General features: G+C 49.3%; 10 non-coding genes across 10 annotated transcripts; 1 reads left to right on the plus strand and 9 right to left on the minus strand.

The window, feature by feature from the left end:
• Window positions 1-1,084: 1,084 nt before the first annotated feature.
• trnay-gua (transfer RNA tyrosine (anticodon GUA)) lies at window positions 1,085-1,177 on the minus strand. Its single transcript has 2 exons — window positions 1,141-1,177; window positions 1,085-1,120 (listed from the first exon to the last, which is right to left on the minus strand). It is a non-coding gene; the product is annotated as a tRNA-Tyr (tRNA).
• A 2,239-nt stretch (window positions 1,178-3,416) lies between these two features.
• On the minus strand, window positions 3,417-3,509 carry trnay-gua (transfer RNA tyrosine (anticodon GUA)). Its single transcript has 2 exons — window positions 3,473-3,509; window positions 3,417-3,452 (listed from the first exon to the last, which is right to left on the minus strand). It is a non-coding gene; the product is annotated as a tRNA-Tyr (tRNA).
• Window positions 3,510-6,834: 3,325 nt separating this feature from the next.
• On the minus strand, window positions 6,835-6,927 carry trnay-gua (transfer RNA tyrosine (anticodon GUA)). Its single transcript has 2 exons — window positions 6,891-6,927; window positions 6,835-6,870 (listed from the first exon to the last, which is right to left on the minus strand). It is a non-coding gene; the product is annotated as a tRNA-Tyr (tRNA).
• Window positions 6,928-10,252: 3,325 nt separating this feature from the next.
• trnay-gua (transfer RNA tyrosine (anticodon GUA)) lies at window positions 10,253-10,345 on the minus strand. The gene is made up of 2 exons: window positions 10,309-10,345; window positions 10,253-10,288 (listed from the first exon to the last, which is right to left on the minus strand). It is a non-coding gene; the product is annotated as a tRNA-Tyr (tRNA).
• A 2,240-nt stretch (window positions 10,346-12,585) lies between these two features.
• trnay-gua (transfer RNA tyrosine (anticodon GUA)) lies at window positions 12,586-12,678 on the minus strand. The gene is made up of 2 exons: window positions 12,642-12,678; window positions 12,586-12,621 (listed from the first exon to the last, which is right to left on the minus strand). It is a non-coding gene; the product is annotated as a tRNA-Tyr (tRNA).
• Window positions 12,679-16,003: 3,325 nt separating this feature from the next.
• On the minus strand, window positions 16,004-16,096 carry trnay-gua (transfer RNA tyrosine (anticodon GUA)). Its single transcript has 2 exons — window positions 16,060-16,096; window positions 16,004-16,039 (listed from the first exon to the last, which is right to left on the minus strand). It is a non-coding gene; the product is annotated as a tRNA-Tyr (tRNA).
• Window positions 16,097-19,421: 3,325 nt separating this feature from the next.
• Window positions 19,422-19,514, minus strand: trnay-gua (transfer RNA tyrosine (anticodon GUA)). The gene is made up of 2 exons: window positions 19,478-19,514; window positions 19,422-19,457 (listed from the first exon to the last, which is right to left on the minus strand). It is a non-coding gene; the product is annotated as a tRNA-Tyr (tRNA).
• Window positions 19,515-22,839: 3,325 nt separating this feature from the next.
• trnay-gua (transfer RNA tyrosine (anticodon GUA)) lies at window positions 22,840-22,932 on the minus strand. Its single transcript has 2 exons — window positions 22,896-22,932; window positions 22,840-22,875 (listed from the first exon to the last, which is right to left on the minus strand). It is a non-coding gene; the product is annotated as a tRNA-Tyr (tRNA).
• A 1,168-nt stretch (window positions 22,933-24,100) lies between these two features.
• Window positions 24,101-24,193, minus strand: trnay-gua (transfer RNA tyrosine (anticodon GUA)). The gene is made up of 2 exons: window positions 24,157-24,193; window positions 24,101-24,136 (listed from the first exon to the last, which is right to left on the minus strand). It is a non-coding gene; the product is annotated as a tRNA-Tyr (tRNA).
• Window positions 24,194-26,071: 1,878 nt separating this feature from the next.
• trnar-acg (transfer RNA arginine (anticodon ACG)) lies at window positions 26,072-26,144 on the plus strand. The gene has a single exon. It is a non-coding gene; the product is annotated as a tRNA-Arg (tRNA).
• Window positions 26,145-26,993: the final 849 nt, after the last annotated feature.

Genomic DNA, 26,993 nt, shown 5'->3' on the forward strand with positions numbered 1-26,993 from the left:
TTCGTGTACATGGAGCACCATGATCTGCAAACACCTATGTAGTGCCATGTACAATGTAAGGTCTGTTTCGTAATGCACGTTGAAAAGAAAAAAATGTAAACGTACCGTCACCCATTCCGTGTACTGTATAGTGACACATGTAATGTAATTTTGTTGAATGTACTACAAGGTATCCCGTATTGTACTTGATCTGAAAAGCAAGGAAATGTATAGAACGGAACTGCCGTCAGCACCCAAATGTAATGTATGGGATTGCTGACCGCAGCTAAACATACTGAACTGCTTTTGAATGTACTGTACAAATTCTTTTGGCTTCTCTCACCTCATATATCCATCTTTGCAAAAATCAAGAAGTCTTGCTTCTGACATGGCAGAAAATGGTTTGCTGGGCTTTGGCCCATCTGCCGTGAACTCAGTGAGTGACACGTGAGATCACGTTTCTTTCTGGAGAATTGCCCTGAGCCAAAAGCAGAGTGGAGAATGCGGGCATCGATCCCGCTACCTCTCACATGCGAAGCAAGCGCTCTACCATTTGAGCTAATTCCCCAGTAGCTTCTTGCAGTTGAGCCTCGTTTGCTTCTCAGTCGCCTTTTCGCACTCGTCTCCAAGCTGCTCCACGACCATCAGAGAAAACCTATTTGAGGATTGGCCCACTCCTTCAATGCATTGTATCCAATCGACATTGCGGAGCAGCATCGAGCGAGCAACAGCAGGACGGGAAGCCACAGTAACGAAGAAAGAAGCCGAGAAGAGCACGAGACCACGGAAGGGAAGCGAGGTGACCGGCAAGTAGCGGCCGCCCTGTGTGTGAGGGAGCAGGCGAGAGCGCTGTCTGACTGATAGCCAACTTGTTTTGCCTGAAAGGGAGTGCTGAGTGCTTTGAAGTGTTGCTGCTCAATGGCACTCTCTGCTGGTGAGCAGACACAAATGCTCAAGCATAACAGCTGTGTGAAGGTGGATGCAGAGTGCATTAAGGTTTGAGACGAGAAAAGTGGTGTCCTGCGTCTTCAGGGCAACATGATGCATCATAAAGTGAAGAGAGCTGGTTTGAGTGAATTGCTGCTTAATCCAAAAGAACACCAGCTCCTTCGAGCCGGAATTGAACCAGCAACCTAAGGATAATCTTGCTGCATATTGCTACTACAGTCCTCTGCTCTACCAACTGAGCTATCAAAGGAAAGCTGCAAAGATGCTTCTGTGTGATGATTGTTTTCCCAGCGCATGTTGACGCATCTGGCCTCATGGAGTGGCCTGTGCGTCTTCAGTACCAGCCCATGCTGCAGCGCTGTGAGACTGTGAACCGCCAGCTACTCTTTACAGCCTGGAAAACGCGTGTGACTAACAATCACAAGAGTGTAGCTTTGACTTCTTATCAGGCTCGCAGATTTTTTGCAAGCTGTGCATTATGAATTTAAAGACCTTGCAAGCTGCCCTACTTGGTCGTGCTGCCTGGCGGCTTGCATGGCAAGTGCCTTCTTCGTGCAGCAGGCAGCGTATGTATCAGTCTGCTCAATCGAAGGTCCTGAGTTAAATGCTCAGAAAAGGAATCAATGCTAAAAAGTCGTTCTTTTAGCTTCTTTCACTTCATATATCCACCTTTGCAAAAATCAAGAAGTCTTGCTTATGACATGGCAGAAAAAAGTTTGCTGTGCTTTGACCCATCTGGCGTGAACTCAGTGACACGTGAGACCACGTTTCTTTCTGGAGAATTGCCCTGAGCCAAAAGCAGAGTGGAGAATGCGGGCATCGATCCCGCTACCTCTCACATGCTAAGCGAGCGCTCTACCATTTGAGCTAATTCCCCAGCAGCTTCTTGCAGGTTGCCCTCGTTTATTCTCAGTCGCCTTTTCGCACTCGTCTCCAAGCTGCTCCACGACCATCAGAGAAAACCTATTTGAGGACTAGCCCACTCCTTGTATCCAATCGACATTGCGGAGCAGCAGCGAGCGAGCAACAGCAGGACGCGAAGCCACAGTAACGAAGAAAGAAGCCGAGAAGAGCACGAGACCGCGAAAGGGAAGCGAGGTGACCGGCAAGTAGCGGCCGCCCTGTGTGTGAGGGAGCAGGCGAGAGCGCTGTCTGACTGATAGCCAACTTGTTTTGCCTGAAAGGGAGTGCTGAGTGCTTTGAAGTGTTGCTGCCCACGTCTGCGTGTTGCAGACTGGCGCAATCCAAGATCCAGGATTACGTGCTGAGGGACGCACTTAAAATTGGTACAGTCGCCGCAAAGGCACGGTGGGGAAGGGCCACAGTTTAAAGGCCTTCTGCCACGGTAAACCCGGGGGCAGGAATCAGTACACAACTCCCCTCGGGCTGTACTTGCAACTTCTTTTTCGTGTACATGGAGCACCATGATCTGCAAACACCTATGTAGTGCCATGTACAATGTAAGGTCTGTTTCGTAATGCACGTTGAAAAGAAAAAAATGTAAACGTACCGTCACCCATTCCGTGTACTGTATAGTGACACATGTAATGTAATTTTGTTGAATGTACTACAAGGTATCCCGTATTGTACTTGATCTGAAAAGCAAGGAAATGTATAGAACGGAACTGCCGTCAGCACCCAAATGTAATGTATGGGATTGCTGACCGCAGCTAAACATACTGAACTGCTTTTGAATGTACTGTACAAATTCTTTTGGCTTCTCTCACCTCATATATCCATCTTTGCAAAAATCAAGAAGTCTTGCTTCTGACATGGCAGAAAATGGTTTGCTGGGCTTTGGCCCATCTGCCGTGAACTCAGTGAGTGACACGTGAGATCACGTTTCTTTCTGGAGAATTGCCCTGAGCCAAAAGCAGAGTGGAGAATGCGGGCATCGATCCCGCTACCTCTCACATGCGAAGCAAGCGCTCTACCATTTGAGCTAATTCCCCAGTAGCTTCTTGCAGTTGAGCCTCGTTTGCTTCTCAGTCGCCTTTTCGCACTCGTCTCCAAGCTGCTCCACGACCATCAGAGAAAACCTATTTGAGGATTGGCCCACTCCTTCAATGCATTGTATCCAATCGACATTGCGGAGCAGCATCGAGCGAGCAACAGCAGGACGGGAAGCCACAGTAACGAAGAAAGAAGCCGAGAAGAGCACGAGACCACGGAAGGGAAGCGAGGTGACCGGCAAGTAGCGGCCGCCCTGTGTGTGAGGGAGCAGGCGAGAGCGCTGTCTGACTGATAGCCAACTTGTTTTGCCTGAAAGGGAGTGCTGAGTGCTTTGAAGTGTTGCTGCTCAATGGCACTCTCTGCTGGTGAGCAGACACAAATGCTCAAGCATAACAGCTGTGTGAAGGTGGATGCAGAGTGCATTAAGGTTTGAGACGAGAAAAGTGGTGTCCTGCGTCTTCAGGGCAACATGATGCATCATAAAGTGAAGAGAGCTGGTTTGAGTGAATTGCTGCTTAATCCAAAAGAACACCAGCTCCTTCGAGCCGGAATTGAACCAGCAACCTAAGGATAATCTTGCTGCATATTGCTACTACAGTCCTCTGCTCTACCAACTGAGCTATCAAAGGAAAGCTGCAAAGATGCTTCTGTGTGATGATTGTTTTCCCAGCGCATGTTGACGCATCTGGCCTCATGGAGTGGCCTGTGCGTCTTCAGTACCAGCCAATGCTGCAGCGCTGTGAGACTGTGAACCGCCAGCTACTCTGTACAGCCTGGAAAACGCGTGTGACTAACAATCACAAGAGTGTAGCTTTGACTTCTTATCAGGCTCGCAGATATTTTGCAAGCTGTGCATTATGAATTTAAAGACCTTGCAAGCTGCCCTACTTGGTCGTGCTGCCTGGCGGCTTGCATGGCAAGTGCCTTCTTCGTGCAGCAGGCAGCGTATGTATCAGTCTGCTCAATCGAAGGTCCTGAGTTAAATGCTCAGAAAAGGAATCAGTGCTAAAAAGTCGTTCTTTTAGCTTCTTTCACTTCATATATCCACCTTTGCAAAAATCAAGAAGTCTTGCTTATGACATGGCAGAAAAAAGTTTGCTGTGCTTTGACCCATCTGGCGTGAACTCAGTGACACGTGAGACCACGTTTCTTTCTGGAGAATTGCCCTGAGCCAAAAGCAGAGTGGAGAATGCGGGCATCGATCCCGCTACCTCTCACATGCTAAGCGAGCGCTCTACCATTTGAGCTAATTCCCCAGCAGCTTCTTGCAGGTTGCCCTCGTTTGCTTCTCAGTCGCCTTTTCGCACTCGTCTCCAAGCTGCTCCACGACCATCAGAGAAAACCTATTTGAGGACGAGCCCACTCCTTGTATCCAATCGACATTGCGGAGCAGCAGCGAGCGAGCAACAGCAGGACGCGAAGCCACAGTAACGAAGAAAGAAGCCGAGAAGAGCACGAGACCGCGAAAGGGAAGCGAGGTGACCGGCAAGTAGCGGCCGCCCTGTGTGTGAGGGAGCAGGCGAGAGCGCTGTCTGACTGATAGCCAACTTGTTTTGCCTGAAAGGGAGTGCTGAGTGCTTTGAAGTGTTGCTGCCCACGTCTGCGTGTTGCAGACTGGCGCAATCCAAGATCCAGGATTACGTGCTGAGGGACGCACTTAAAATTGGTACAGTCGCCGCAAAGGCACGGTGGGGAAGGGCCACAGTTTAAAGGCCTTCTGCCACGGTAAACCCGGGGGCAGGAATCAGTACACAACTCCCCTCGGGCTGTACTTGCAACTTCTTTTTCGTGTACATGGAGCACCATGATCTGCAAACACCTATGTAGTGCCATGTACAATGTAAGGTCTGTTTCGTAATGCACGTTGAAAAGAAAAAAATGTAAACGTACCGTCACCCATTCCGTGTACTGTATAGTGACACATGTAATGTAATTTTGTTGAATGTACTACAAGGTATCCCGTATTGTACTTGATCTGAAAAGCAAGGAAATGTATAGAACGGAACTGCCGTCAGCACCCAAATGTAATGTATGGGATTGCTGACCGCAGCTAAACATACTGAACTGCTTTTGAATGTACTGTACAAATTCTTTTGGCTTCTCTCACCTCATATATCCATCTTTGCAAAAATCAAGAAGTCTTGCTTCTGACATGGCAGAAAATGGTTTGCTGGGCTTTGGCCCATCTGCCGTGAACTCAGTGAGTGACACGTGAGATCACGTTTCTTTCTGGAGAATTGCCCTGAGCCAAAAGCAGAGTGGAGAATGCGGGCATCGATCCCGCTACCTCTCACATGCGAAGCAAGCGCTCTACCATTTGAGCTAATTCCCCAGTAGCTTCTTGCAGTTGAGCCTCGTTTGCTTCTCAGTCGCCTTTTCGCACTCGTCTCCAAGCTGCTCCACGACCATCAGAGAAAACCTATTTGAGGATTGGCCCACTCCTTCAATGCATTGTATCCAATCGACATTGCGGAGCAGCATCGAGCGAGCAACAGCAGGACGGGAAGCCACAGTAACGAAGAAAGAAGCCGAGAAGAGCACGAGACCACGGAAGGGAAGCGAGGTGACCGGCAAGTAGCGGCCGCCCTGTGTGTGAGGGAGCAGGCGAGAGCGCTGTCTGACTGATAGCCAACTTGTTTTGCCTGAAAGGGAGTGCTGAGTGCTTTGAAGTGTTGCTGCCCACGTCTGCGTGTTGCAGACTGGCGCAATCCAAGATCCAGGATTACGTGCTGAGGGACGCACTTAAAATTGGTACAGTCGCCGCAAAGGCACGGTGGGGAAGGGCCACAGTTTAAAGGCCTTCTGCCACGGTAAACCCGGGGGCAGGAATCAGTACACAACTCCCCTCGGGCTGTACTTGCAACTTCTTTTTCGTGTACATGGAGCACCATGATCTGCAAACACCTATGTAGTGCCATGTACAATGTAAGGTCTGTTTCGTAATGCACGTTGAAAAGAAAAAAATGTAAACGTACCGTCACCCATTCCGTGTACTGTATAGTGACACATGTAATGTAATTTTGTTGAATGTACTACAAGGTATCCCGTATTGTACTTGATCTGAAAAGCAAGGAAATGTATAGAACGGAACTGCCGTCAGCACCCAAATGTAATGTATGGGATTGCTGACCGCAGCTAAACATACTGAACTGCTTTTGAATGTACTGTACAAATTCTTTTGGCTTCTCTCACCTCATATATCCATCTTTGCAAAAATCAAGAAGTCTTGCTTCTGACATGGCAGAAAATGGTTTGCTGGGCTTTGGCCCATCTGCCGTGAACTCAGTGAGTGACACGTGAGATCACGTTTCTTTCTGGAGAATTGCCCTGAGCCAAAAGCAGAGTGGAGAATGCGGGCATCGATCCCGCTACCTCTCACATGCGAAGCAAGCGCTCTACCATTTGAGCTAATTCCCCAGTAGCTTCTTGCAGTTGAGCCTCGTTTGCTTCTCAGTCGCCTTTTCGCACTCGTCTCCAAGCTGCTCCACGACCATCAGAGAAAACCTATTTGAGGATTGGCCCACTCCTTCAATGCATTGTATCCAATCGACATTGCGGAGCAGCATCGAGCGAGCAACAGCAGGACGGGAAGCCACAGTAACGAAGAAAGAAGCCGAGAAGAGCACGAGACCACGGAAGGGAAGCGAGGTGACCGGCAAGTAGCGGCCGCCCTGTGTGTGAGGGAGCAGGCGAGAGCGCTGTCTGACTGATAGCCAACTTGTTTTGCCTGAAAGGGAGTGCTGAGTGCTTTGAAGTGTTGCTGCTCAATGGCACTCTCTGCTGGTGAGCAGACACAAATGCTCAAGCATAACAGCTGTGTGAAGGTGGATGCAGAGTGCATTAAGGTTTGAGACGAGAAAAGTGGTGTCCTGCGTCTTCAGGGCAACATGATGCATCATAAAGTGAAGAGAGCTGGTTTGAGTGAATTGCTGCTTAATCCAAAAGAACACCAGCTCCTTCGAGCCGGAATTGAACCAGCAACCTAAGGATAATCTTGCTGCATATTGCTACTACAGTCCTCTGCTCTACCAACTGAGCTATCAAAGGAAAGCTGCAAAGATGCTTCTGTGTGATGATTGTTTTCCCAGCGCATGTTGACGCATCTGGCCTCATGGAGTGGCCTGTGCGTCTTCAGTACCAGCCAATGCTGCAGCGCTGTGAGACTGTGAACCGCCAGCTACTCTGTACAGCCTGGAAAACGCGTGTGACTAACAATCACAAGAGTGTAGCTTTGACTTCTTATCAGGCTCGCAGATATTTTGCAAGCTGTGCATTATGAATTTAAAGACCTTGCAAGCTGCCCTACTTGGTCGTGCTGCCTGGCGGCTTGCATGGCAAGTGCCTTCTTCGTGCAGCAGGCAGCGTATGTATCAGTCTGCTCAATCGAAGGTCCTGAGTTAAATGCTCAGAAAAGGAATCAGTGCTAAAAAGTCGTTCTTTTAGCTTCTTTCACTTCATATATCCACCTTTGCAAAAATCAAGAAGTCTTGCTTATGACATGGCAGAAAAAAGTTTGCTGTGCTTTGACCCATCTGGCGTGAACTCAGTGACACGTGAGACCACGTTTCTTTCTGGAGAATTGCCCTGAGCCAAAAGCAGAGTGGAGAATGCGGGCATCGATCCCGCTACCTCTCACATGCTAAGCGAGCGCTCTACCATTTGAGCTAATTCCCCAGCAGCTTCTTGCAGGTTGCCCTCGTTTGCTTCTCAGTCGCCTTTTCGCACTCGTCTCCAAGCTGCTCCACGACCATCAGAGAAAACCTATTTGAGGACGAGCCCACTCCTTGTATCCAATCGACATTGCGGAGCAGCAGCGAGCGAGCAACAGCAGGACGCGAAGCCACAGTAACGAAGAAAGAAGCCGAGAAGAGCACGAGACCGCGAAAGGGAAGCGAGGTGACCGGCAAGTAGCGGCCGCCCTGTGTGTGAGGGAGCAGGCGAGAGCGCTGTCTGACTGATAGCCAACTTGTTTTGCCTGAAAGGGAGTGCTGAGTGCTTTGAAGTGTTGCTGCCCACGTCTGCGTGTTGCAGACTGGCGCAATCCAAGATCCAGGATTACGTGCTGAGGGACGCACTTAAAATTGGTACAGTCGCCGCAAAGGCACGGTGGGGAAGGGCCACAGTTTAAAGGCCTTCTGCCACGGTAAACCCGGGGGCAGGAATCAGTACACAACTCCCCTCGGGCTGTACTTGCAACTTCTTTTTCGTGTACATGGAGCACCATGATCTGCAAACACCTATGTAGTGCCATGTACAATGTAAGGTCTGTTTCGTAATGCACGTTGAAAAGAAAAAAATGTAAACGTACCGTCACCCATTCCGTGTACTGTATAGTGACACATGTAATGTAATTTTGTTGAATGTACTACAAGGTATCCCGTATTGTACTTGATCTGAAAAGCAAGGAAATGTATAGAACGGAACTGCCGTCAGCACCCAAATGTAATGTATGGGATTGCTGACCGCAGCTAAACATACTGAACTGCTTTTGAATGTACTGTACAAATTCTTTTGGCTTCTCTCACCTCATATATCCATCTTTGCAAAAATCAAGAAGTCTTGCTTCTGACATGGCAGAAAATGGTTTGCTGGGCTTTGGCCCATCTGCCGTGAACTCAGTGAGTGACACGTGAGATCACGTTTCTTTCTGGAGAATTGCCCTGAGCCAAAAGCAGAGTGGAGAATGCGGGCATCGATCCCGCTACCTCTCACATGCGAAGCAAGCGCTCTACCATTTGAGCTAATTCCCCAGTAGCTTCTTGCAGTTGAGCCTCGTTTGCTTCTCAGTCGCCTTTTCGCACTCGTCTCCAAGCTGCTCCACGACCATCAGAGAAAACCTATTTGAGGATTGGCCCACTCCTTCAATGCATTGTATCCAATCGACATTGCGGAGCAGCATCGAGCGAGCAACAGCAGGACGGGAAGCCACAGTAACGAAGAAAGAAGCCGAGAAGAGCACGAGACCACGGAAGGGAAGCGAGGTGACCGGCAAGTAGCGGCCGCCCTGTGTGTGAGGGAGCAGGCGAGAGCGCTGTCTGACTGATAGCCAACTTGTTTTGCCTGAAAGGGAGTGCTGAGTGCTTTGAAGTGTTGCTGCCCACGTCTGCGTGTTGCAGACTGGCGCAATCCAAGATCCAGGATTACGTGCTGAGGGACGCACTTAAAATTGGTACAGTCGCCGCAAAGGCACGGTGGGGAAGGGCCACAGTTTAAAGGCCTTCTGCCACGGTAAACCCGGGGGCAGGAATCAGTACACAACTCCCCTCGGGCTGTACTTGCAACTTCTTTTTCGTGTACATGGAGCACCATGATCTGCAAACACCTATGTAGTGCCATGTACAATGTAAGGTCTGTTTCGTAATGCACGTTGAAAAGAAAAAAATGTAAACGTACCGTCACCCATTCCGTGTACTGTATAGTGACACATGTAATGTAATTTTGTTGAATGTACTACAAGGTATCCCGTATTGTACTTGATCTGAAAAGCAAGGAAATGTATAGAACGGAACTGCCGTCAGCACCCAAATGTAATGTATGGGATTGCTGACCGCAGCTAAACATACTGAACTGCTTTTGAATGTACTGTACAAATTCTTTTGGCTTCTCTCACCTCATATATCCATCTTTGCAAAAATCAAGAAGTCTTGCTTCTGACATGGCAGAAAATGGTTTGCTGGGCTTTGGCCCATCTGCCGTGAACTCAGTGAGTGACACGTGAGATCACGTTTCTTTCTGGAGAATTGCCCTGAGCCAAAAGCAGAGTGGAGAATGCGGGCATCGATCCCGCTACCTCTCACATGCGAAGCAAGCGCTCTACCATTTGAGCTAATTCCCCAGTAGCTTCTTGCAGTTGAGCCTCGTTTGCTTCTCAGTCGCCTTTTCGCACTCGTCTCCAAGCTGCTCCACGACCATCAGAGAAAACCTATTTGAGGATTGGCCCACTCCTTCAATGCATTGTATCCAATCGACATTGCGGAGCAGCATCGAGCGAGCAACAGCAGGACGGGAAGCCACAGTAACGAAGAAAGAAGCCGAGAAGAGCACGAGACCACGGAAGGGAAGCGAGGTGACCGGCAAGTAGCGGCCGCCCTGTGTGTGAGGGAGCAGGCGAGAGCGCTGTCTGACTGATAGCCAACTTGTTTTGCCTGAAAGGGAGTGCTGAGTGCTTTGAAGTGTTGCTGCTCAATGGCACTCTCTGCTGGTGAGCAGACACAAATGCTCAAGCATAACAGCTGTGTGAAGGTGGATGCAGAGTGCATTAAGGTTTGAGACGAGAAAAGTGGTGTCCTGCGTCTTCAGGGCAACATGATGCATCATAAAGTGAAGAGAGCTGGTTTGAGTGAATTGCTGCTTAATCCAAAAGAACACCAGCTCCTTCGAGCCGGAATTGAACCAGCAACCTAAGGATAATCTTGCTGCATATTGCTACTACAGTCCTCTGCTCTACCAACTGAGCTATCAAAGGAAAGCTGCAAAGATGCTTCTGTGTGATGATTGTTTTCCCAGCGCATGTTGACGCATCTGGCCTCATGGAGTGGCCTGTGCGTCTTCAGTACCAGCCAATGCTGCAGCGCTGTGAGACTGTGAACCGCCAGCTACTCTGTACAGCCTGGAAAACGCGTGTGACTAACAATCACAAGAGTGTAGCTTTGACTTCTTATCAGGCTCGCAGATATTTTGCAAGCTGTGCATTATGAATTTAAAGACCTTGCAAGCTGCCCTACTTGGTCGTGCTGCCTGGCGGCTTGCATGGCAAGTGCCTTCTTCGTGCAGCAGGCAGCGTATGTATCAGTCTGCTCAATCGAAGGTCCTGAGTTAAATGCTCAGAAAAGGAATCAGTGCTAAAAAGTCGTTCTTTTAGCTTCTTTCACTTCATATATCCACCTTTGCAAAAATCAAGAAGTCTTGCTTATGACATGGCAGAAAAAAGTTTGCTGTGCTTTGACCCATCTGGCGTGAACTCAGTGACACGTGAGACCACGTTTCTTTCTGGAGAATTGCCCTGAGCCAAAAGCAGAGTGGAGAATGCGGGCATCGATCCCGCTACCTCTCACATGCTAAGCGAGCGCTCTACCATTTGAGCTAATTCCCCAGCAGCTTCTTGCAGGTTGCCCTCGTTTGCTTCTCAGTCGCCTTTTCGCACTCGTCTCCAAGCTGCTCCACGACCATCAGAGAAAACCTATTTGAGGACGAGCCCACTCCTTGTATCCAATCGACATTGCGGAGCAGCAGCGAGCGAGCAACAGCAGGACGCGAAGCCACAGTAACGAAGAAAGAAGCCGAGAAGAGCACGAGACCGCGAAAGGGAAGCGAGGTGACCGGCAAGTAGCGGCCGCCCTGTGTGTGAGGGAGCAGGCGAGAGCGCTGTCTGACTGATAGCCAACTTGTTTTGCCTGAAAGGGAGTGCTGAGTGCTTTGAAGTGTTGCTGCCCACGTCTGCGTGTTGCAGACTGGCGCAATCCAAGATCCAGGATTACGTGCTGAGGGACGCACTTAAAATTGGTACAGTCGCCGCAAAGGCACGGTGGGGAAGGGCCACAGTTTAAAGGCCTTCTGCCACGGTAAACCCGGGGGCAGGAATCAGTACACAACTCCCCTCGGGCTGTACTTGCAACTTCTTTTTCGTGTACATGGAGCACCATGATCTGCAAACACCTATGTAGTGCCATGTACAATGTAAGGTCTGTTTCGTAATGCACGTTGAAAAGAAAAAAATGTAAACGTACCGTCACCCATTCCGTGTACTGTATAGTGACACATGTAATGTAATTTTGTTGAATGTACTACAAGGTATCCCGTATTGTACTTGATCTGAAAAGCAAGGAAATGTATAGAACGGAACTGCCGTCAGCACCCAAATGTAATGTATGGGATTGCTGACCGCAGCTAAACATACTGAACTGCTTTTGAATGTACTGTACAAATTCTTTTGGCTTCTCTCACCTCATATATCCATCTTTGCAAAAATCAAGAAGTCTTGCTTCTGACATGGCAGAAAATGGTTTGCTGGGCTTTGGCCCATCTGCCGTGAACTCAGTGAGTGACACGTGAGATCACGTTTCTTTCTGGAGAATTGCCCTGAGCCAAAAGCAGAGTGGAGAATGCGGGCATCGATCCCGCTACCTCTCACATGCGAAGCAAGCGCTCTACCATTTGAGCTAATTCCCCAGTAGCTTCTTGCAGTTGAGCCTCGTTTGCTTCTCAGTCGCCTTTTCGCACTCGTCTCCAAGCTGCTCCACGACCATCAGAGAAAACCTATTTGAGGATTGGCCCACTCCTTCAATGCATTGTATCCAATCGACATTGCGGAGCAGCATCGAGCGAGCAACAGCAGGACGGGAAGCCACAGTAACGAAGAAAGAAGCCGAGAAGAGCACGAGACCACGGAAGGGAAGCGAGGTGACCGGCAAGTAGCGGCCGCCCTGTGTGTGAGGGAGCAGGCGAGAGCGCTGTCTGACTGATAGCCAACTTGTTTTGCCTGAAAGGGAGTGCTGAGTGCTTTGAAGTGTTGCTGCTCAATGGCACTCTCTGCTGGTGAGCAGACACAAATGCTCAAGCATAACAGCTGTGTGAAGGTGGATGCAGAGTGCATTAAGGTTTGAGACGAGAAAAGTGGTGTCCTGCGTCTTCAGGGCAACATGATGCATCATAAAGTGAAGAGAGCTGGTTTGAGTGAATTGCTGCTTAATCCAAAAGAACACCAGCTCCTTCGAGCCGGAATTGAACCAGCAACCTAAGGATAATCTTGCTGCATATTGCTACTACAGTCCTCTGCTCTACCAACTGAGCTATCAAAGGAAAGCTGCAAAGATGCTTCTGTGTGATGATTGTTTTCCCAGCGCATGTTGACGCATCTGGCCTCATGGAGTGGCCTGTGCGTCTTCAGTACCAGCCAATGCTGCAGCGCTGTGAGACTGTGAACCGCCAGCTACTCTGTACAGCCTGGAAAACGCGTGTGACTAACAATCACAAGAGTGTAGCTTTGACTTCTTATCAGGCTCGCAGATATTTTGCAAGCTGTGCATTATGAATTTAAAGACCTTGCAAGCTGCCCTACTTGGTCGTGCTGCCTGGCGGCTTGCATGGCAAGTGCCTTCTTCGTGCAGCAGGCAGCGTATGTATCAGTCTGCTCAATCGAAGGTCCTGAGTTAAATGCTCAGAAAAGGAATCAGTGCTAAAAAGTCGTTCTTTTAGCTTCTTTCACTTCATATATCCACCTTTGCAAAAATCAAGAAGTCTTGCTTATGACATGGCAGAAAAAAGTTTGCTGTGCTTTGACCCATCTGGCGTGAACTCAGTGACACGTGAGACCACGTTTCTTTCTGGAGAATTGCCCTGAGCCAAAAGCAGAGTGGAGAATGCGGGCATCGATCCCGCTACCTCTCACATGCTAAGCGAGCGCTCTACCATTTGAGCTAATTCCCCAGCAGCTTCTTGCAGGTTGCCCTCGTTTGCTTCTCAGTCGCCTTTTCGCACTCGTCTCCAAGCTGCTCCACGACCATCAGAGAAAACCTATTTGAGGACGAGCCCACTCCTTGTATCCAATCGACATTGCGGAGCAGCAGCGAGCGAGCAACAGCAGGACGCGAAGCCACAGTAACGAAGAAAGAAGCCGAGAAGAGCACGAGACCGCGAAAGGGAAGCGAGGTGACCGGCAAGTAGCGGCCGCCCTGTGTGTGAGGGAGCAGGCGAGAGCGCTGTCTGACTGATAGCCAACTTGTTTTGCCTGAAAGGGAGTGCTGAGTGCTTTGAAGTGTTGCTGCCCACGTCTGCGTGTTGCAGACTGGCGCAATCCAAGATCCAGGATTACGTGCTGAGGGACGCACTTAAAATTGGTACAGTCGCCGCAAAGGCACGGTGGGGAAGGGCCACAGTTTAAAGGCCTTCTGCCACGGTAAACCCGGGGGCAGGAATCAGTACACAACTCCCCTCGGGCTGTACTTGCAACTTCTTTTTCGTGTACATGGAGCACCATGATCTGCAAACACCTATGTAGTGCCATGTACAATGTAAGGTCTGTTTCGTAATGCACGTTGAAAAGAAAAAAATGTAAACGTACCGTCACCCATTCCGTGTACTGTATAGTGACACATGTAATGTAATTTTGTTGAATGTACTACAAGGTATCCCGTATTGTACTTGATCTGAAAAGCAAGGAAATGTATAGAACGGAACTGCCGTCAGCACCCAAATGTAATGTATGGGATTGCTGACCGCAGCTAAACATACTGAACTGCTTTTGAATGTACTGTACAAATTCTTTTGGCTTCTCTCACCTCATATATCCATCTTTGCAAAAATCAAGAAGTCTTGCTTCTGACATGGCAGAAAATGGTTTGCTGGGCTTTGGCCCATCTGCCGTGAACTCAGTGAGTGACACGTGAGATCACGTTTCTTTCTGGAGAATTGCCCTGAGCCAAAAGCAGAGTGGAGAATGCGGGCATCGATCCCGCTACCTCTCACATGCGAAGCAAGCGCTCTACCATTTGAGCTAATTCCCCAGTAGCTTCTTGCAGTTGAGCCTCGTTTGCTTCTCAGTCGCCTTTTCGCACTCGTCTCCAAGCTGCTCCACGACCATCAGAGAAAACCTATTTGAGGATTGGCCCACTCCTTCAATGCATTGTATCCAATCGACATTGCGGAGCAGCATCGAGCGAGCAACAGCAGGACGGGAAGCCACAGTAACGAAGAAAGAAGCCGAGAAGAGCACGAGACCACGGAAGGGAAGCGAGGTGACCGGCAAGTAGCGGCCGCCCTGTGTGTGAGGGAGCAGGCGAGAGCGCTGTCTGACTGATAGCCAACTTGTTTTGCCTGAAAGGGAGTGCTGAGTGCTTTGAAGTGTTGCTGCCCACGTCTGCGTGTTGCAGACTGGCGCAATCCAAGATCCAGGATTACGTGCTGAGGGACGCACTTAAAATTGGTACAGTCGCCGCAAAGGCACGGTGGGGAAGGGCCACAGTTTAAAGGCCTTCTGCCACGGTAAACCCGGGGGCAGGAATCAGTACACAACTCCCCTCGGGCTGTACTTGCAACTTCTTTTTCGTGTACATGGAGCACCATGATCTGCAAACACCTATGTAGTGCCATGTACAATGTAAGGTCTGTTTCGTAATGCACGTTGAAAAGAAAAAAATGTAAACGTACCGTCACCCATTCCGTGTACTGTATAGTGACACATGTAATGTAATTTTGTTGAATGTACTACAAGGTATCCCGTATTGTACTTGATCTGAAAAGCAAGGAAATGTATAGAACGGAACTGCCGTCAGCACCCAAATGTAATGTATGGGATTGCTGACCGCAGCTAAACATACTGAACTGCTTTTGAATGTACTGTACAAATTCTTTTGGCTTCTCTCACCTCATATATCCATCTTTGCAAAAATCAAGAAGTCTTGCTTCTGACATGGCAGAAAATGGTTTGCTGGGCTTTGGCCCATCTGCCGTGAACTCAGTGAGTGACACGTGAGATCACGTTTCTTTCTGGAGAATTGCCCTGAGCCAAAAGCAGAGTGGAGAATGCGGGCATCGATCCCGCTACCTCTCACATGCGAAGCAAGCGCTCTACCATTTGAGCTAATTCCCCAGTAGCTTCTTGCAGTTGAGCCTCGTTTGCTTCTCAGTCGCCTTTTCGCACTCGTCTCCAAGCTGCTCCACGACCATCAGAGAAAACCTATTTGAGGATTGGCCCACTCCTTCAATGCATTGTATCCAATCGACATTGCGGAGCAGCATCGAGCGAGCAACAGCAGGACGGGAAGCCACAGTAACGAAGAAAGAAGCCGAGAAGAGCACGAGACCACGGAAGGGAAGCGAGGTGACCGGCAAGTAGCGGCCGCCCTGTGTGTGAGGGAGCAGGCGAGAGCGCTGTCTGACTGATAGCCAACTTGTTTTGCCTGAAAGGGAGTGCTGAGTGCTTTGAAGTGTTGCTGCTCAATGGCACTCTCTGCTGGTGAGCAGACACAAATGCTCAAGCATAACAGCTGTGTGAAGGTGGATGCAGAGTGCATTAAGGTTTGAGACGAGAAAAGTGGTGTCCTGCGTCTTCAGGGCAACATGATGCATCATAAAGTGAAGAGAGCTGGTTTGAGTGAATTGCTGCTTAATCCAAAAGAACACCAGCTCCTTCGAGCCGGAATTGAACCAGCAACCTAAGGATAATCTTGCTGCATATTGCTACTACAGTCCTCTGCTCTACCAACTGAGCTATCAAAGGAAAGCTGCAAAGATGCTTCTGTGTGATGATTGTTTTCCCAGCGCATGTTGACGCATCTGGCCTCATGGAGTGGCCTGTGCGTCTTCAGTACCAGCCAATGCTGCAGCGCTGTGAGACTGTGAACCGCCAGCTACTCTGTACAGCCTGGAAAACGCGTGTGACTAACAATCACAAGAGTGTAGCTTTGACTTCTTATCAGGCTCGCAGATATTTTGCAAGCTGTGCATTATGAATTTAAAGACCTTGCAAGCTGCCCTACTTGGTCGTGCTGCCTGGCGGCTTGCATGGCAAGTGCCTTCTTCGTGCAGCAGGCAGCGTATGTATCAGTCTGCTCAATCGAAGGTCCTGAGTTAAATGCTCAGAAAAGGAATCAGTGCTAAAAAGTCGTTCTTTTAGCTTCTTTCACTTCATATATCCACCTTTGCAAAAATCAAGAAGTCTTGCTTATGACATGGCAGAAAAAAGTTTGCTGTGCTTTGACCCATCTGGCGTGAACTCAGTGACACGTGAGACCACGTTTCTTTCTGGAGAATTGCCCTGAGCCAAAAGCAGAGTGGAGAATGCGGGCATCGATCCCGCTACCTCTCACATGCTAAGCGAGCGCTCTACCATTTGAGCTAATTCCCCAGCAGCTTCTTGCAGGTTGCCCTCGTTTGCTTCTCAGTCGCCTTTTCGCACTCGTCTCCAAGCTGCTCCACGACCATCAGAGAAAACCTATTTGAGGACGAGCCCACTCCTTGTATCCAATCGACATTGCGGAGCAGCAGCGAGCGAGCAACAGCAGGACGCGAAGCCACAGTAACGAAGAAAGAAGCCGAGAAGAGCACGAGACCGCGAAAGGGAAGCGAGGTGACCGGCAAGTAGCGGCCGCCCTGTGTGTGAGGGAGCAGGCGAGAGCGCTGTCTGACTGATAGCCAACTTGTTTTGCCTGAAAGGGAGTGCTGAGTGCTTTGAAGTGTTGCTGCCCACGTCTGCGTGTTGCAGACTGGCGCAATCCAAGATCCAGGATTACGTGCTGAGGGACGCACTTAAAATTGGTACAGTCGCCGCAAAGGCACGGTGGGGAAGGGCCACAGTTTAAAGGCCTTCTGCCACGGTAAACCCGGGGGCAGGAATCAGTACACAACTCCCCTCGGGCTGTACTTGCAACTTCTTTTTCGTGTACATGGAGCACCATGATCTGCAAACACCTATGTAGTGCCATGTACAATGTAAGGTCTGTTTCGTAATGCACGTTGAAAAGAAAAAAATGTAAACGTACCGTCACCCATTCCGTGTACTGTATAGTGACACATGTAATGTAATTTTGTTGAATGTACTACAAGGTATCCCGTATTGTACTTGATCTGAAAAGCAAGGAAATGTATAGAACGGAACTGCCGTCAGCACCCAAATGTAATGTATGGGATTGCTGACCGCAGCTAAACATACTGAACTGCTTTTGAATGTACTGTACAAATTCTTTTGGCTTCTCTCACCTCATATATCCATCTTTGCAAAAATCAAGAAGTCTTGCTTCTGACATGGCAGAAAATGGTTTGCTGGGCTTTGGCCCATCTGCCGTGAACTCAGTGAGTGACACGTGAGATCACGTTTCTTTCTGGAGAATTGCCCTGAGCCAAAAGCAGAGTGGAGAATGCGGGCATCGATCCCGCTACCTCTCACATGCGAAGCAAGCGCTCTACCATTTGAGCTAATTCCCCAGTAGCTTCTTGCAGTTGAGCCTCGTTTGCTTCTCAGTCGCCTTTTCGCACTCGTCTCCAAGCTGCTCCACGACCATCAGAGAAAACCTATTTGAGGATTGGCCCACTCCTTCAATGCATTGTATCCAATCGACATTGCGGAGCAGCATCGAGCGAGCAACAGCAGGACGGGAAGCCACAGTAACGAAGAAAGAAGCCGAGAAGAGCACGAGACCACGGAAGGGAAGCGAGGTGACCGGCAAGTAGCGGCCGCCCTGTGTGTGAGGGAGCAGGCGAGAGCGCTGTCTGACTGATAGCCAACTTGTTTTGCCTGAAAGGGAGTGCTGAGTGCTTTGAAGTGTTGCTGCCCACGTCTGCGTGTTGCAGACTGGCGCAATCCAAGATCCAGGATTACGTGCTGAGGGACGCACTTAAAATTGGTACAGTCGCCGCAAAGGCACGGTGGGGAAGGGCCACAGTTTAAAGGCCTTCTGCCACGGTAAACCCGGGGGCAGGAATCAGTACACAACTCCCCTCGGGCTGTACTTGCAACTTCTTTTTCGTGTACATGGAGCACCATGATCTGCAAACACCTATGTAGTGCCATGTACAATGTAAGGTCTGTTTCGTAATGCACGTTGAAAAGAAAAAAATGTAAACGTACCGTCACCCATTCCGTGTACTGTATAGTGACACATGTAATGTAATTTTGTTGAATGTACTACAAGGTATCCCGTATTGTACTTGATCTGAAAAGCAAGGAAATGTATAGAACGGAACTGCCGTCAGCACCCAAATGTAATGTATGGGATTGCTGACCGCAGCTAAACATACTGAACTGCTTTTGAATGTACTGTACAAATTCTTTTGGCTTCTCTCACCTCATATATCCATCTTTGCAAAAATCAAGAAGTCTTGCTTCTGACATGGCAGAAAATGGTTTGCTGGGCTTTGGCCCATCTGCCGTGAACTCAGTGAGTGACACGTGAGATCACGTTTCTTTCTGGAGAATTGCCCTGAGCCAAAAGCAGAGTGGAGAATGCGGGCATCGATCCCGCTACCTCTCACATGCGAAGCAAGCGCTCTACCATTTGAGCTAATTCCCCAGTAGCTTCTTGCAGTTGAGCCTCGTTTGCTTCTCAGTCGCCTTTTCGCACTCGTCTCCAAGCTGCTCCACGACCATCAGAGAAAACCTATTTGAGGATTGGCCCACTCCTTCAATGCATTGTATCCAATCGACATTGCGGAGCAGCATCGAGCGAGCAACAGCAGGACGGGAAGCCACAGTAACGAAGAAAGAAGCCGAGAAGAGCACGAGACCACGGAAGGGAAGCGAGGTGACCGGCAAGTAGCGGCCGCCCTGTGTGTGAGGGAGCAGGCGAGAGCGCTGTCTGACTGATAGCCAACTTGTTTTGCCTGAAAGGGAGTGCTGAGTGCTTTGAAGTGTTGCTGCTCAATGGCACTCTCTGCTGGTGAGCAGACACAAATGCTCAAGCATAACAGCTGTGTGAAGGTGGATGCAGAGTGCATTAAGGTTTGAGACGAGAAAAGTGGTGTCCTGCGTCTTCAGGGCAACATGATGCATCATAAAGTGAAGAGAGCTGGTTTGAGTGAATTGCTGCTTAATCCAAAAGAACACCAGCTCCTTCGAGCCGGAATTGAACCAGCAACCTAAGGATAATCTTGCTGCATATTGCTACTACAGTCCTCTGCTCTACCAACTGAGCTATCAAAGGAAAGCTGCAAAGATGCTTCTGTGTGATGATTGTTTTCCCAGCGCATGTTGACGCATCTGGCCTCATGGAGTGGCCTGTGCGTCTTCAGTACCAGCCAATGCTGCAGCGCTGTGAGACTGTGAACCGCCAGCTACTCTGTACAGCCTGGAAAACGCGTGTGACTAACAATCACAAGAGTGTAGCTTTGACTTCTTATCAGGCTCGCAGATTTTTTGCAAGCTGTGCATTATGAATTTAAAGACCTTGCAAGCTGCCCTACTTGGTCGTGCTGCCTGGCGGCTTGCATGGCAAGTGCCTTCTTCGTGCAGCAGGCAGCGTATGTATCAGTCTGCTCAATCGAAGGTCCTGAGTTAAATGCTCAGAAAAGGAATCAGTGCTAAAAAGTCGTTCTTTTAGCTTCTTTCACTTCATATATCCACCTTTGCAAAAATCAAGAAGTCTTGCTTATGACATGGCAGAAAAAAGTTTGCTGTGCTTTGACCCATCTGGCGTGAACTCAGTGACACGTGAGACCACGTTTCTTTCTGGAGAATTGCCCTGAGCCAAAAGCAGAGTGGAGAATGCGGGCATCGATCCCGCTACCTCTCACATGCTAAGCGAGCGCTCTACCATTTGAGCTAATTCCCCAGCAGCTTCTTGCAGGTTGCCCTCGTTTGCTTCTCAGTCGCCTTTTCGCACTCGTCTCCAAGCTGCTCCACGACCATCAGAGAAAACCTATTTGAGGACGAGCCCACTCCTTGTATCCAATCGACATTGCGGAGCAGCAGCGAGCGAGCAACAGCAGGACGCGAAGCCACAGTAACGAAGAAAGAAGCCGAGAAGAGCACGAGACCGCGAAAGGGAAGCGAGGTGACCGGCAAGTAGCGGCCGCCCTGTGTGTGAGGGAGCAGGCGAGAGCGCTGTCTGACTGATAGCCAACTTGTTTTGCCTGAAAGGGAGTGCTGAGTGCTTTGAAGTGTTGCTGCCCACGTCTGCGTGTTGCAGACTGGCGCAATCCAAGATCCAGGATTACGTGCTGAGGGACGCACTTAAAATTGGTACAGTCGCCGCAAAGGCACGGTGGGGAAGGGCCACAGTTTAAAGGCCTTCTGCCACGGTAAACCCGGGGGCAGGAATCAGTACACAACTCCCCTCGGGCTGTACTTGCAACTTCTTTTTCGTGTACATGGAGCACCATGATCTGCAAACACCTATGTAGTGCCATGTACAATGTAAGGTCTGTTTCGTAATGCACGTTGAAAAGAAAAAAATGTAAACGTACCGTCACCCATTCCGTGTACTGTATAGTGACACATGTAATGTAATTTTGTTGAATGTACTACAAGGTATCCCGTATTGTACTTGATCTGAAAAGCAAGGAAATGTATAGAACGGAACTGCCGTCAGCACCCAAATGTAATGTATGGGATTGCTGACCGCAGCTAAACATACTGAACTGCTTTTGAATGTACTGTACAAATTCTTTTGGCTTCTCTCACCTCATATATCCATCTTTGCAAAAATCAAGAAGTCTTGCTTCTGACATGGCAGAAAATGGTTTGCTGGGCTTTGGCCCATCTGCCGTGAACTCAGTGAGTGACACGTGAGATCACGTTTCTTTCTGGAGAATTGCCCTGAGCCAAAAGCAGAGTGGAGAATGCGGGCATCGATCCCGCTACCTCTCACATGCGAAGCAAGCGCTCTACCATTTGAGCTAATTCCCCAGTAGCTTCTTGCAGTTGAGCCTCGTTTGCTTCTCAGTCGCCTTTTCGCACTCGTCTCCAAGCTGCTCCACGACCATCAGAGAAAACCTATTTGAGGATTGGCCCACTCCTTCAATGCATTGTATCCAATCGACATTGCGGAGCAGCATCGAGCGAGCAACAGCAGGACGGGAAGCCACAGTAACGAAGAAAGAAGCCGAGAAGAGCACGAGACCACGGAAGGGAAGCGAGGTGACCGGCAAGTAGCGGCCGCCCTGTGTGTGAGGGAGCAGGCGAGAGCGCTGTCTGACTGATAGCCAACTTGTTTTGCCTGAAAGGGAGTGCTGAGTGCTTTGAAGTGTTGCTGCCCACGTCTGCGTGTTGCAGACTGGCGCAATCCAAGATCCAGGATTACGTGCTGAGGGACGCACTTAAAATTGGTACAGTCGCCGCAAAGGCACGGTGGGGAAGGGCCACAGTTTAAAGGCCTTCTGCCACGGTAAACCCGGGGGCAGGAATCAGTACACAACTCCCCTCGGGCTGTACTTGCAACTTCTTTTTCGTGTACATGGAGCACCATGATCTGCAAACACCTATGTAGTGCCATGTACAATGTAAGGTCTGTTTCGTAATGCACGTTGAAAAGAAAAAAATGTAAACGTACCGTCACCCATTCCGTGTACTGTATAGTGACACATGTAATGTAATTTTGTTGAATGTACTACAAGGTATCCCGTATTGTACTTGATCTGAAAAGCAAGGAAATGTATAGAACGGAACTGCCGTCAGCACCCAAATGTAATGTATGGGATTGCTGACCGCAGCTAAACATACTGAACTGCTTTTGAATGTACTGTACAAATTCTTTTGGCTTCTCTCACCTCATATATCCATCTTTGCAAAAATCAAGAAGTCTTGCTTCTGACATGGCAGAAAATGGTTTGCTGGGCTTTGGCCCATCTGCCGTGAACTCAGTGAGTGACACGTGAGATCACGTTTCTTTCTGGAGAATTGCCCTGAGCCAAAAGCAGAGTGGAGAATGCGGGCATCGATCCCGCTACCTCTCACATGCGAAGCAAGCGCTCTACCATTTGAGCTAATTCCCCAGTAGCTTCTTGCAGTTGAGCCTCGTTTGCTTCTCAGTCGCCTTTTCGCACTCGTCTCCAAGCTGCTCCACGACCATCAGAGAAAACCTATTTGAGGATTGGCCCACTCCTTCAATGCATTGTATCCAATCGACATTGCGGAGCAGCATCGAGCGAGCAACAGCAGGACGGGAAGCCACAGTAACGAAGAAAGAAGCCGAGAAGAGCACGAGACCACGGAAGGGAAGCGAGGTGACCGGCAAGTAGCGGCCGCCCTGTGTGTGAGGGAGCAGGCGAGAGCGCTGTCTGACTGATAGCCAACTTGTTTTGCCTGAAAGGGAGTGCTGAGTGCTTTGAAGTGTTGCTGCTCAATGGCACTCTCTGCTGGTGAGCAGACACAAATGCTCAAGCATAACAGCTGTGTGAAGGTGGATGCAGAGTGCATTAAGGTTTGAGACGAGAAAAGTGGTGTCCTGCGTCTTCAGGGCAACATGATGCATCATAAAGTGAAGAGAGCTGGTTTGAGTGAATTGCTGCTTAATCCAAAAGAACACCAGCTCCTTCGAGCCGGAATTGAACCAGCAACCTAAGGATAATCTTGCTGCATATTGCTACTACAGTCCTCTGCTCTACCAACTGAGCTATCAAAGGAAAGCTGCAAAGATGCTTCTGTGTGATGATTGTTTTCCCAGCGCATGTTGACGCATCTGGCCTCATGGAGTGGCCTGTGCGTCTTCAGTACCAGCCCATGCTGCAGCGCTGTGAGACTGTGAACCGCCAGCTACTCTTTACAGCCTGGAAAACGCGTGTGACTAACAATCACAAGAGTGTAGCTTTGACTTCTTATCAGGCTCGCAGATTTTTTGCAAGCTGTGCATTATGAATTTAAAGACCTTGCAAGCTGCCCTACTTGGTCGTGCTGCCTGGCGGCTTGCATGGCAAGTGCCTTCTTCGTGCAGCAGGCAGCGTATGTATCAGTCTGCTCAATCGAAGGTCCTGAGTTAAATGCTCAGAAAAGGAATCAATGCTAAAAAGTCGTTCTTTTAGCTTCTTTCACTTCATATATCCATCTTTGCAAAAATCAAGAAGTCTTGCTTCTGACATGGCAGAAAATGGTTTGCTGGGCTTTGGCCCATCTGCCGTGAACTCAGTGAGTGACACGTGAGATCACGTTTCTTTCTGGAGAATTGCCCTGAGCCAAAAGCAGAGTGGAGAATGCGGGCATCGATCCCGCTACCTCTCACATGCGAAGCAAGCGCTCTACCATTTGAGCTAATTCCCCAGTAGCTTCTTGCAGTTGAGCCTCGTTTGCTTCTCAGTCGCCTTTTCGCACTCGTCTCCAAGCTGCTCCACGACCATCAGAGAAAACCTATTTGAGGATTGGCCCACTCCTTCAATGCATTGTATCCAATCGACATTGCGGAGCAGCATCGAGCGAGCAACAGCAGGACGGGAAGCCACAGTAACGAAGAAAGAAGCCGAGAAGAGCACGAGACCGCGAAAGGGAAGCGAGGTGACCGGCAAGTAGCGGCCGCCCTGTGTGTGAGGGAGCAGGCGAGAGCGCTGTCTGACTGATAGCCAACTTGTTTTGCCTGAAAGGGAGTGCTGAGTGCTTTGAAGTGTTGCTGCTCAATGGCACTCTCTGCTGGTGAGCAGACACAAATGCTCAAGCATAACAGCTGTGTGAAGGTGGATGCAGAGTGCATTAAGGTTTGAGACGAGAAAAGTGGTGTCCTGCGTCTTCAGGGCAACATGATGCATCATAAAGTGAAGAGAGCTGGTTTGAGTGAATTGCTGCTTAATCCAAAAGAACACCAGCTCCTTCGAGCCGGAATTGAACCAGCAACCTAAGGATAATCTTGCTGCATATTGCTACTACAGTTCTCTGCTCTACCAACTGAGCTATCAAAGGAAAGATGCTTCTGTGTGATGATTGTTTTCCCAGCGCATGTTGACGCATCTGGCCTCATGGAGTGGCCTGTGCGTCTTCAGTACCAGCCCATGCTGCAGCGCTGTGAGACTGTGAACCGCCAGCTACTCTTTACAGCCTGGAAAACGCGTGTGACTAACAATCACAAGAGTGTAGCTTTGACTTCTTATCAGGCTCGCAGATTTTTTGCAAGCTGTGCATTATGAATTTAAAGACCTTGCAAGCTGCCCTACTTGGTCGTGCTGCCTGGCGGCTTGCATGGCAAGTGCCTTCTTCGTGCAGCAGGCAGCGTATGTATCAGTCTGCTCAATCGAAGGTCCTGAGTTAAATGCTCAGAAAAGGAATCAGTGCTAAAAAGTCGTTCTTTTAGCTTCTTTCACTTCATATATCCACCTTTGCAAAAATCAAGAAGTCTTGCTTATGACATGGCAGAAAAAAGTTTGCTGTGCTTTGACCCATCTGGCGTGAACTCAGTGACACGTGAGACCACGTTTCTTTCTGGAGAATTGCCCTGAGCCAAAAGCAGAGTGGAGAATGCGGGCATCGATCCCGCTACCTCTCACATGCTAAGCGAGCGCTCTACCATTTGAGCTAATTCCCCAGCAGCTTCTTGCAGGTTGCCCTCGTTTGCTTCTCAGTCGCCTTTTCGCACTCGTCTCCAAGCTGCTCCACGACCATCAGAGAAATCCTATTTGAGGACTAGCCCACTCCTTGTATCCAATCGACATTGCGGAGCAGCAGCGAGCGAGCAACAGCAGGACGCGAAGCCACAGTAACGAAGAAAGAAGCCGAGAAGAGCTCGAGACCGCGGAAGGGAAGCGAGGTGACCGGCAAGTAGCGGCCGCCCTGTGTGTGAGGGAGCAGGCGAGAGCGCTGTCTGACTGATAGCCAACTTGTTTTGCCTGAAAGGGAGTGCTGAGTGCTTTGAAGTGTTGCTGCCCACGTCTGCGTGTTGCAGACTGGCGCAATCCAAGATCCAGGATTACGTGCTGAGGGACGCACTTAAAATTGGTACAGTCGCCGCAAAGGCACGGTGGGGAAGGGCCACAGTTTAAAGGCCTTCTGCCACGGTAAACCCGGGGGCAGGAATCAGTACACAACTCCCCTCGGGCTGTACTTACAACTTCTTTTTCGTGTACATGGAGCACCATGATCTGCAAACACCTATGTAGTGCCATGTACAATGTAAGGTCTGTTTCGTAATGCACGTTGAAAAGAAAAAAATGTAAACGTACCGTCACCCATTCCGTGTACTGTATAGTGACACATGTAATGTAATTTTGTTGAATGTACTACAAGGTATCCCGTATTGTACTTGATCTGAAAAGCAAGGAAATGTATAGAACGGAACTGCCGTCAGCACCCAAATGTAATGTATGGGATTGCTGACCGCAGCTAAACATACTGAACTGCTTTTGAATGTACTGTGCAAATTCTTTTGGCTTCTCTCACCTCATATATCCATCTTTGCAAAAATCAAGAAGTCTTGCTTATGACATGGCAGAAAATGGTTTGCTGAGCTTTGGCCCATCTGCCGTGAACTCAGTGAGTGACACGTGAGATCACGTTTCTTTCTGGAGAATTGCCCTGAGCCAAAAGCAGCGTGGAGAATGCAGGCATCGATCCCGTTACCACACACATACATACTTCAAAAGAATGCTCACTGCTTCAAGCCGGAGTGCAACCAACTACCTAAGCACGACTTTGCTTTGCTTTGTTTTCTACTGCACTGCTCCGCTCTCCCACCTGTGAATCGAAGGGATGCGACAGAGGTGCCTCTCTTTGGTGATTGTCTGCCTCATGCCTTGTAATCTGCCCGTCCTGTGCACCTGCTGATGTCGCAGCTATTTTTCACAGAGTGGGCCAGTGGCGCAATGGATAACGCGTCTGACTACGGATCAGAAGATTGTAGGTTCGACTCCTACCTGGCTCGAGTATTTTTGCAATCTTTGCATTATGGCTTTGGATGCCACGTAAGCGAACATATTTGGTCAAACTGTCCAGCTCTTAAACTGGGAAGTACCTTCTTAGTGCAGTAGGCAGCACGTCAGTCTCATAATCTGAAGGTCCTGAATTCAATCCTTAGAAAAGGCATTGATACTTGTAAAGATGTTTTTCCTTCTTTCCATTTCAGCTGCATGCATGCAAAAATCGAGAAGTTTTGCTGCGACAGCACACCAAAGGATTTGATGTCCCTCAGCCTGCGGTGACCTTCAGAAGCAGATGGGCTCACCCACACCTGACACAACTCTTGTGTCTGAACTATTAACTGAGCCAAAAGAACAGTGGAGAATGCAGGCATTGATCCCACTGCCTCACACATGCAAAGTAAGCGCTCTCCCATTTGAGCAAATTCCCCATTCACATCTGGTATTAGCTCCCAGTTTGCATCTGACTCGCCCCTTATCACTTGCCTGCTCGCTTCCACGACCAGCAGAAATCTCCTGCTTCAGGTTGGCCTGCTCCCTGAACACTTTTCATGCTTTGCTCCAATCGACGTTACTGAGCAATAGCAAGCGAGCAAGGGCAGGACTGGAAGCCACGGATATGGTGAAAGACGCCAAGAAGAGCTCGAGCCTGCGGAAGGGAAGCGAGTTCAGCGTAACGTCGCAGCCGCCACGAGCGTGAGGGAGCAAGCGAGAGGCCTGTCTGACTGATGGACAGATGATTCTATTGCCTGAGGCTTTGCCTGAAAGAAAGTGCTGCCTCTTTTCATGCATTGCTGCTCAAAGGCACTCCCTGCTGACACACAGATGCAAGTGTTCAAGCAAAACGGCGAAGG

This window comes from Pristiophorus japonicus, chromosome 1 (genome assembly GCF_044704955.1).
Source record: "Pristiophorus japonicus isolate sPriJap1 chromosome 1, sPriJap1.hap1, whole genome shotgun sequence".
Lineage (NCBI taxonomy): Eukaryota > Metazoa > Chordata > Chondrichthyes > Pristiophoridae > Pristiophorus > Pristiophorus japonicus.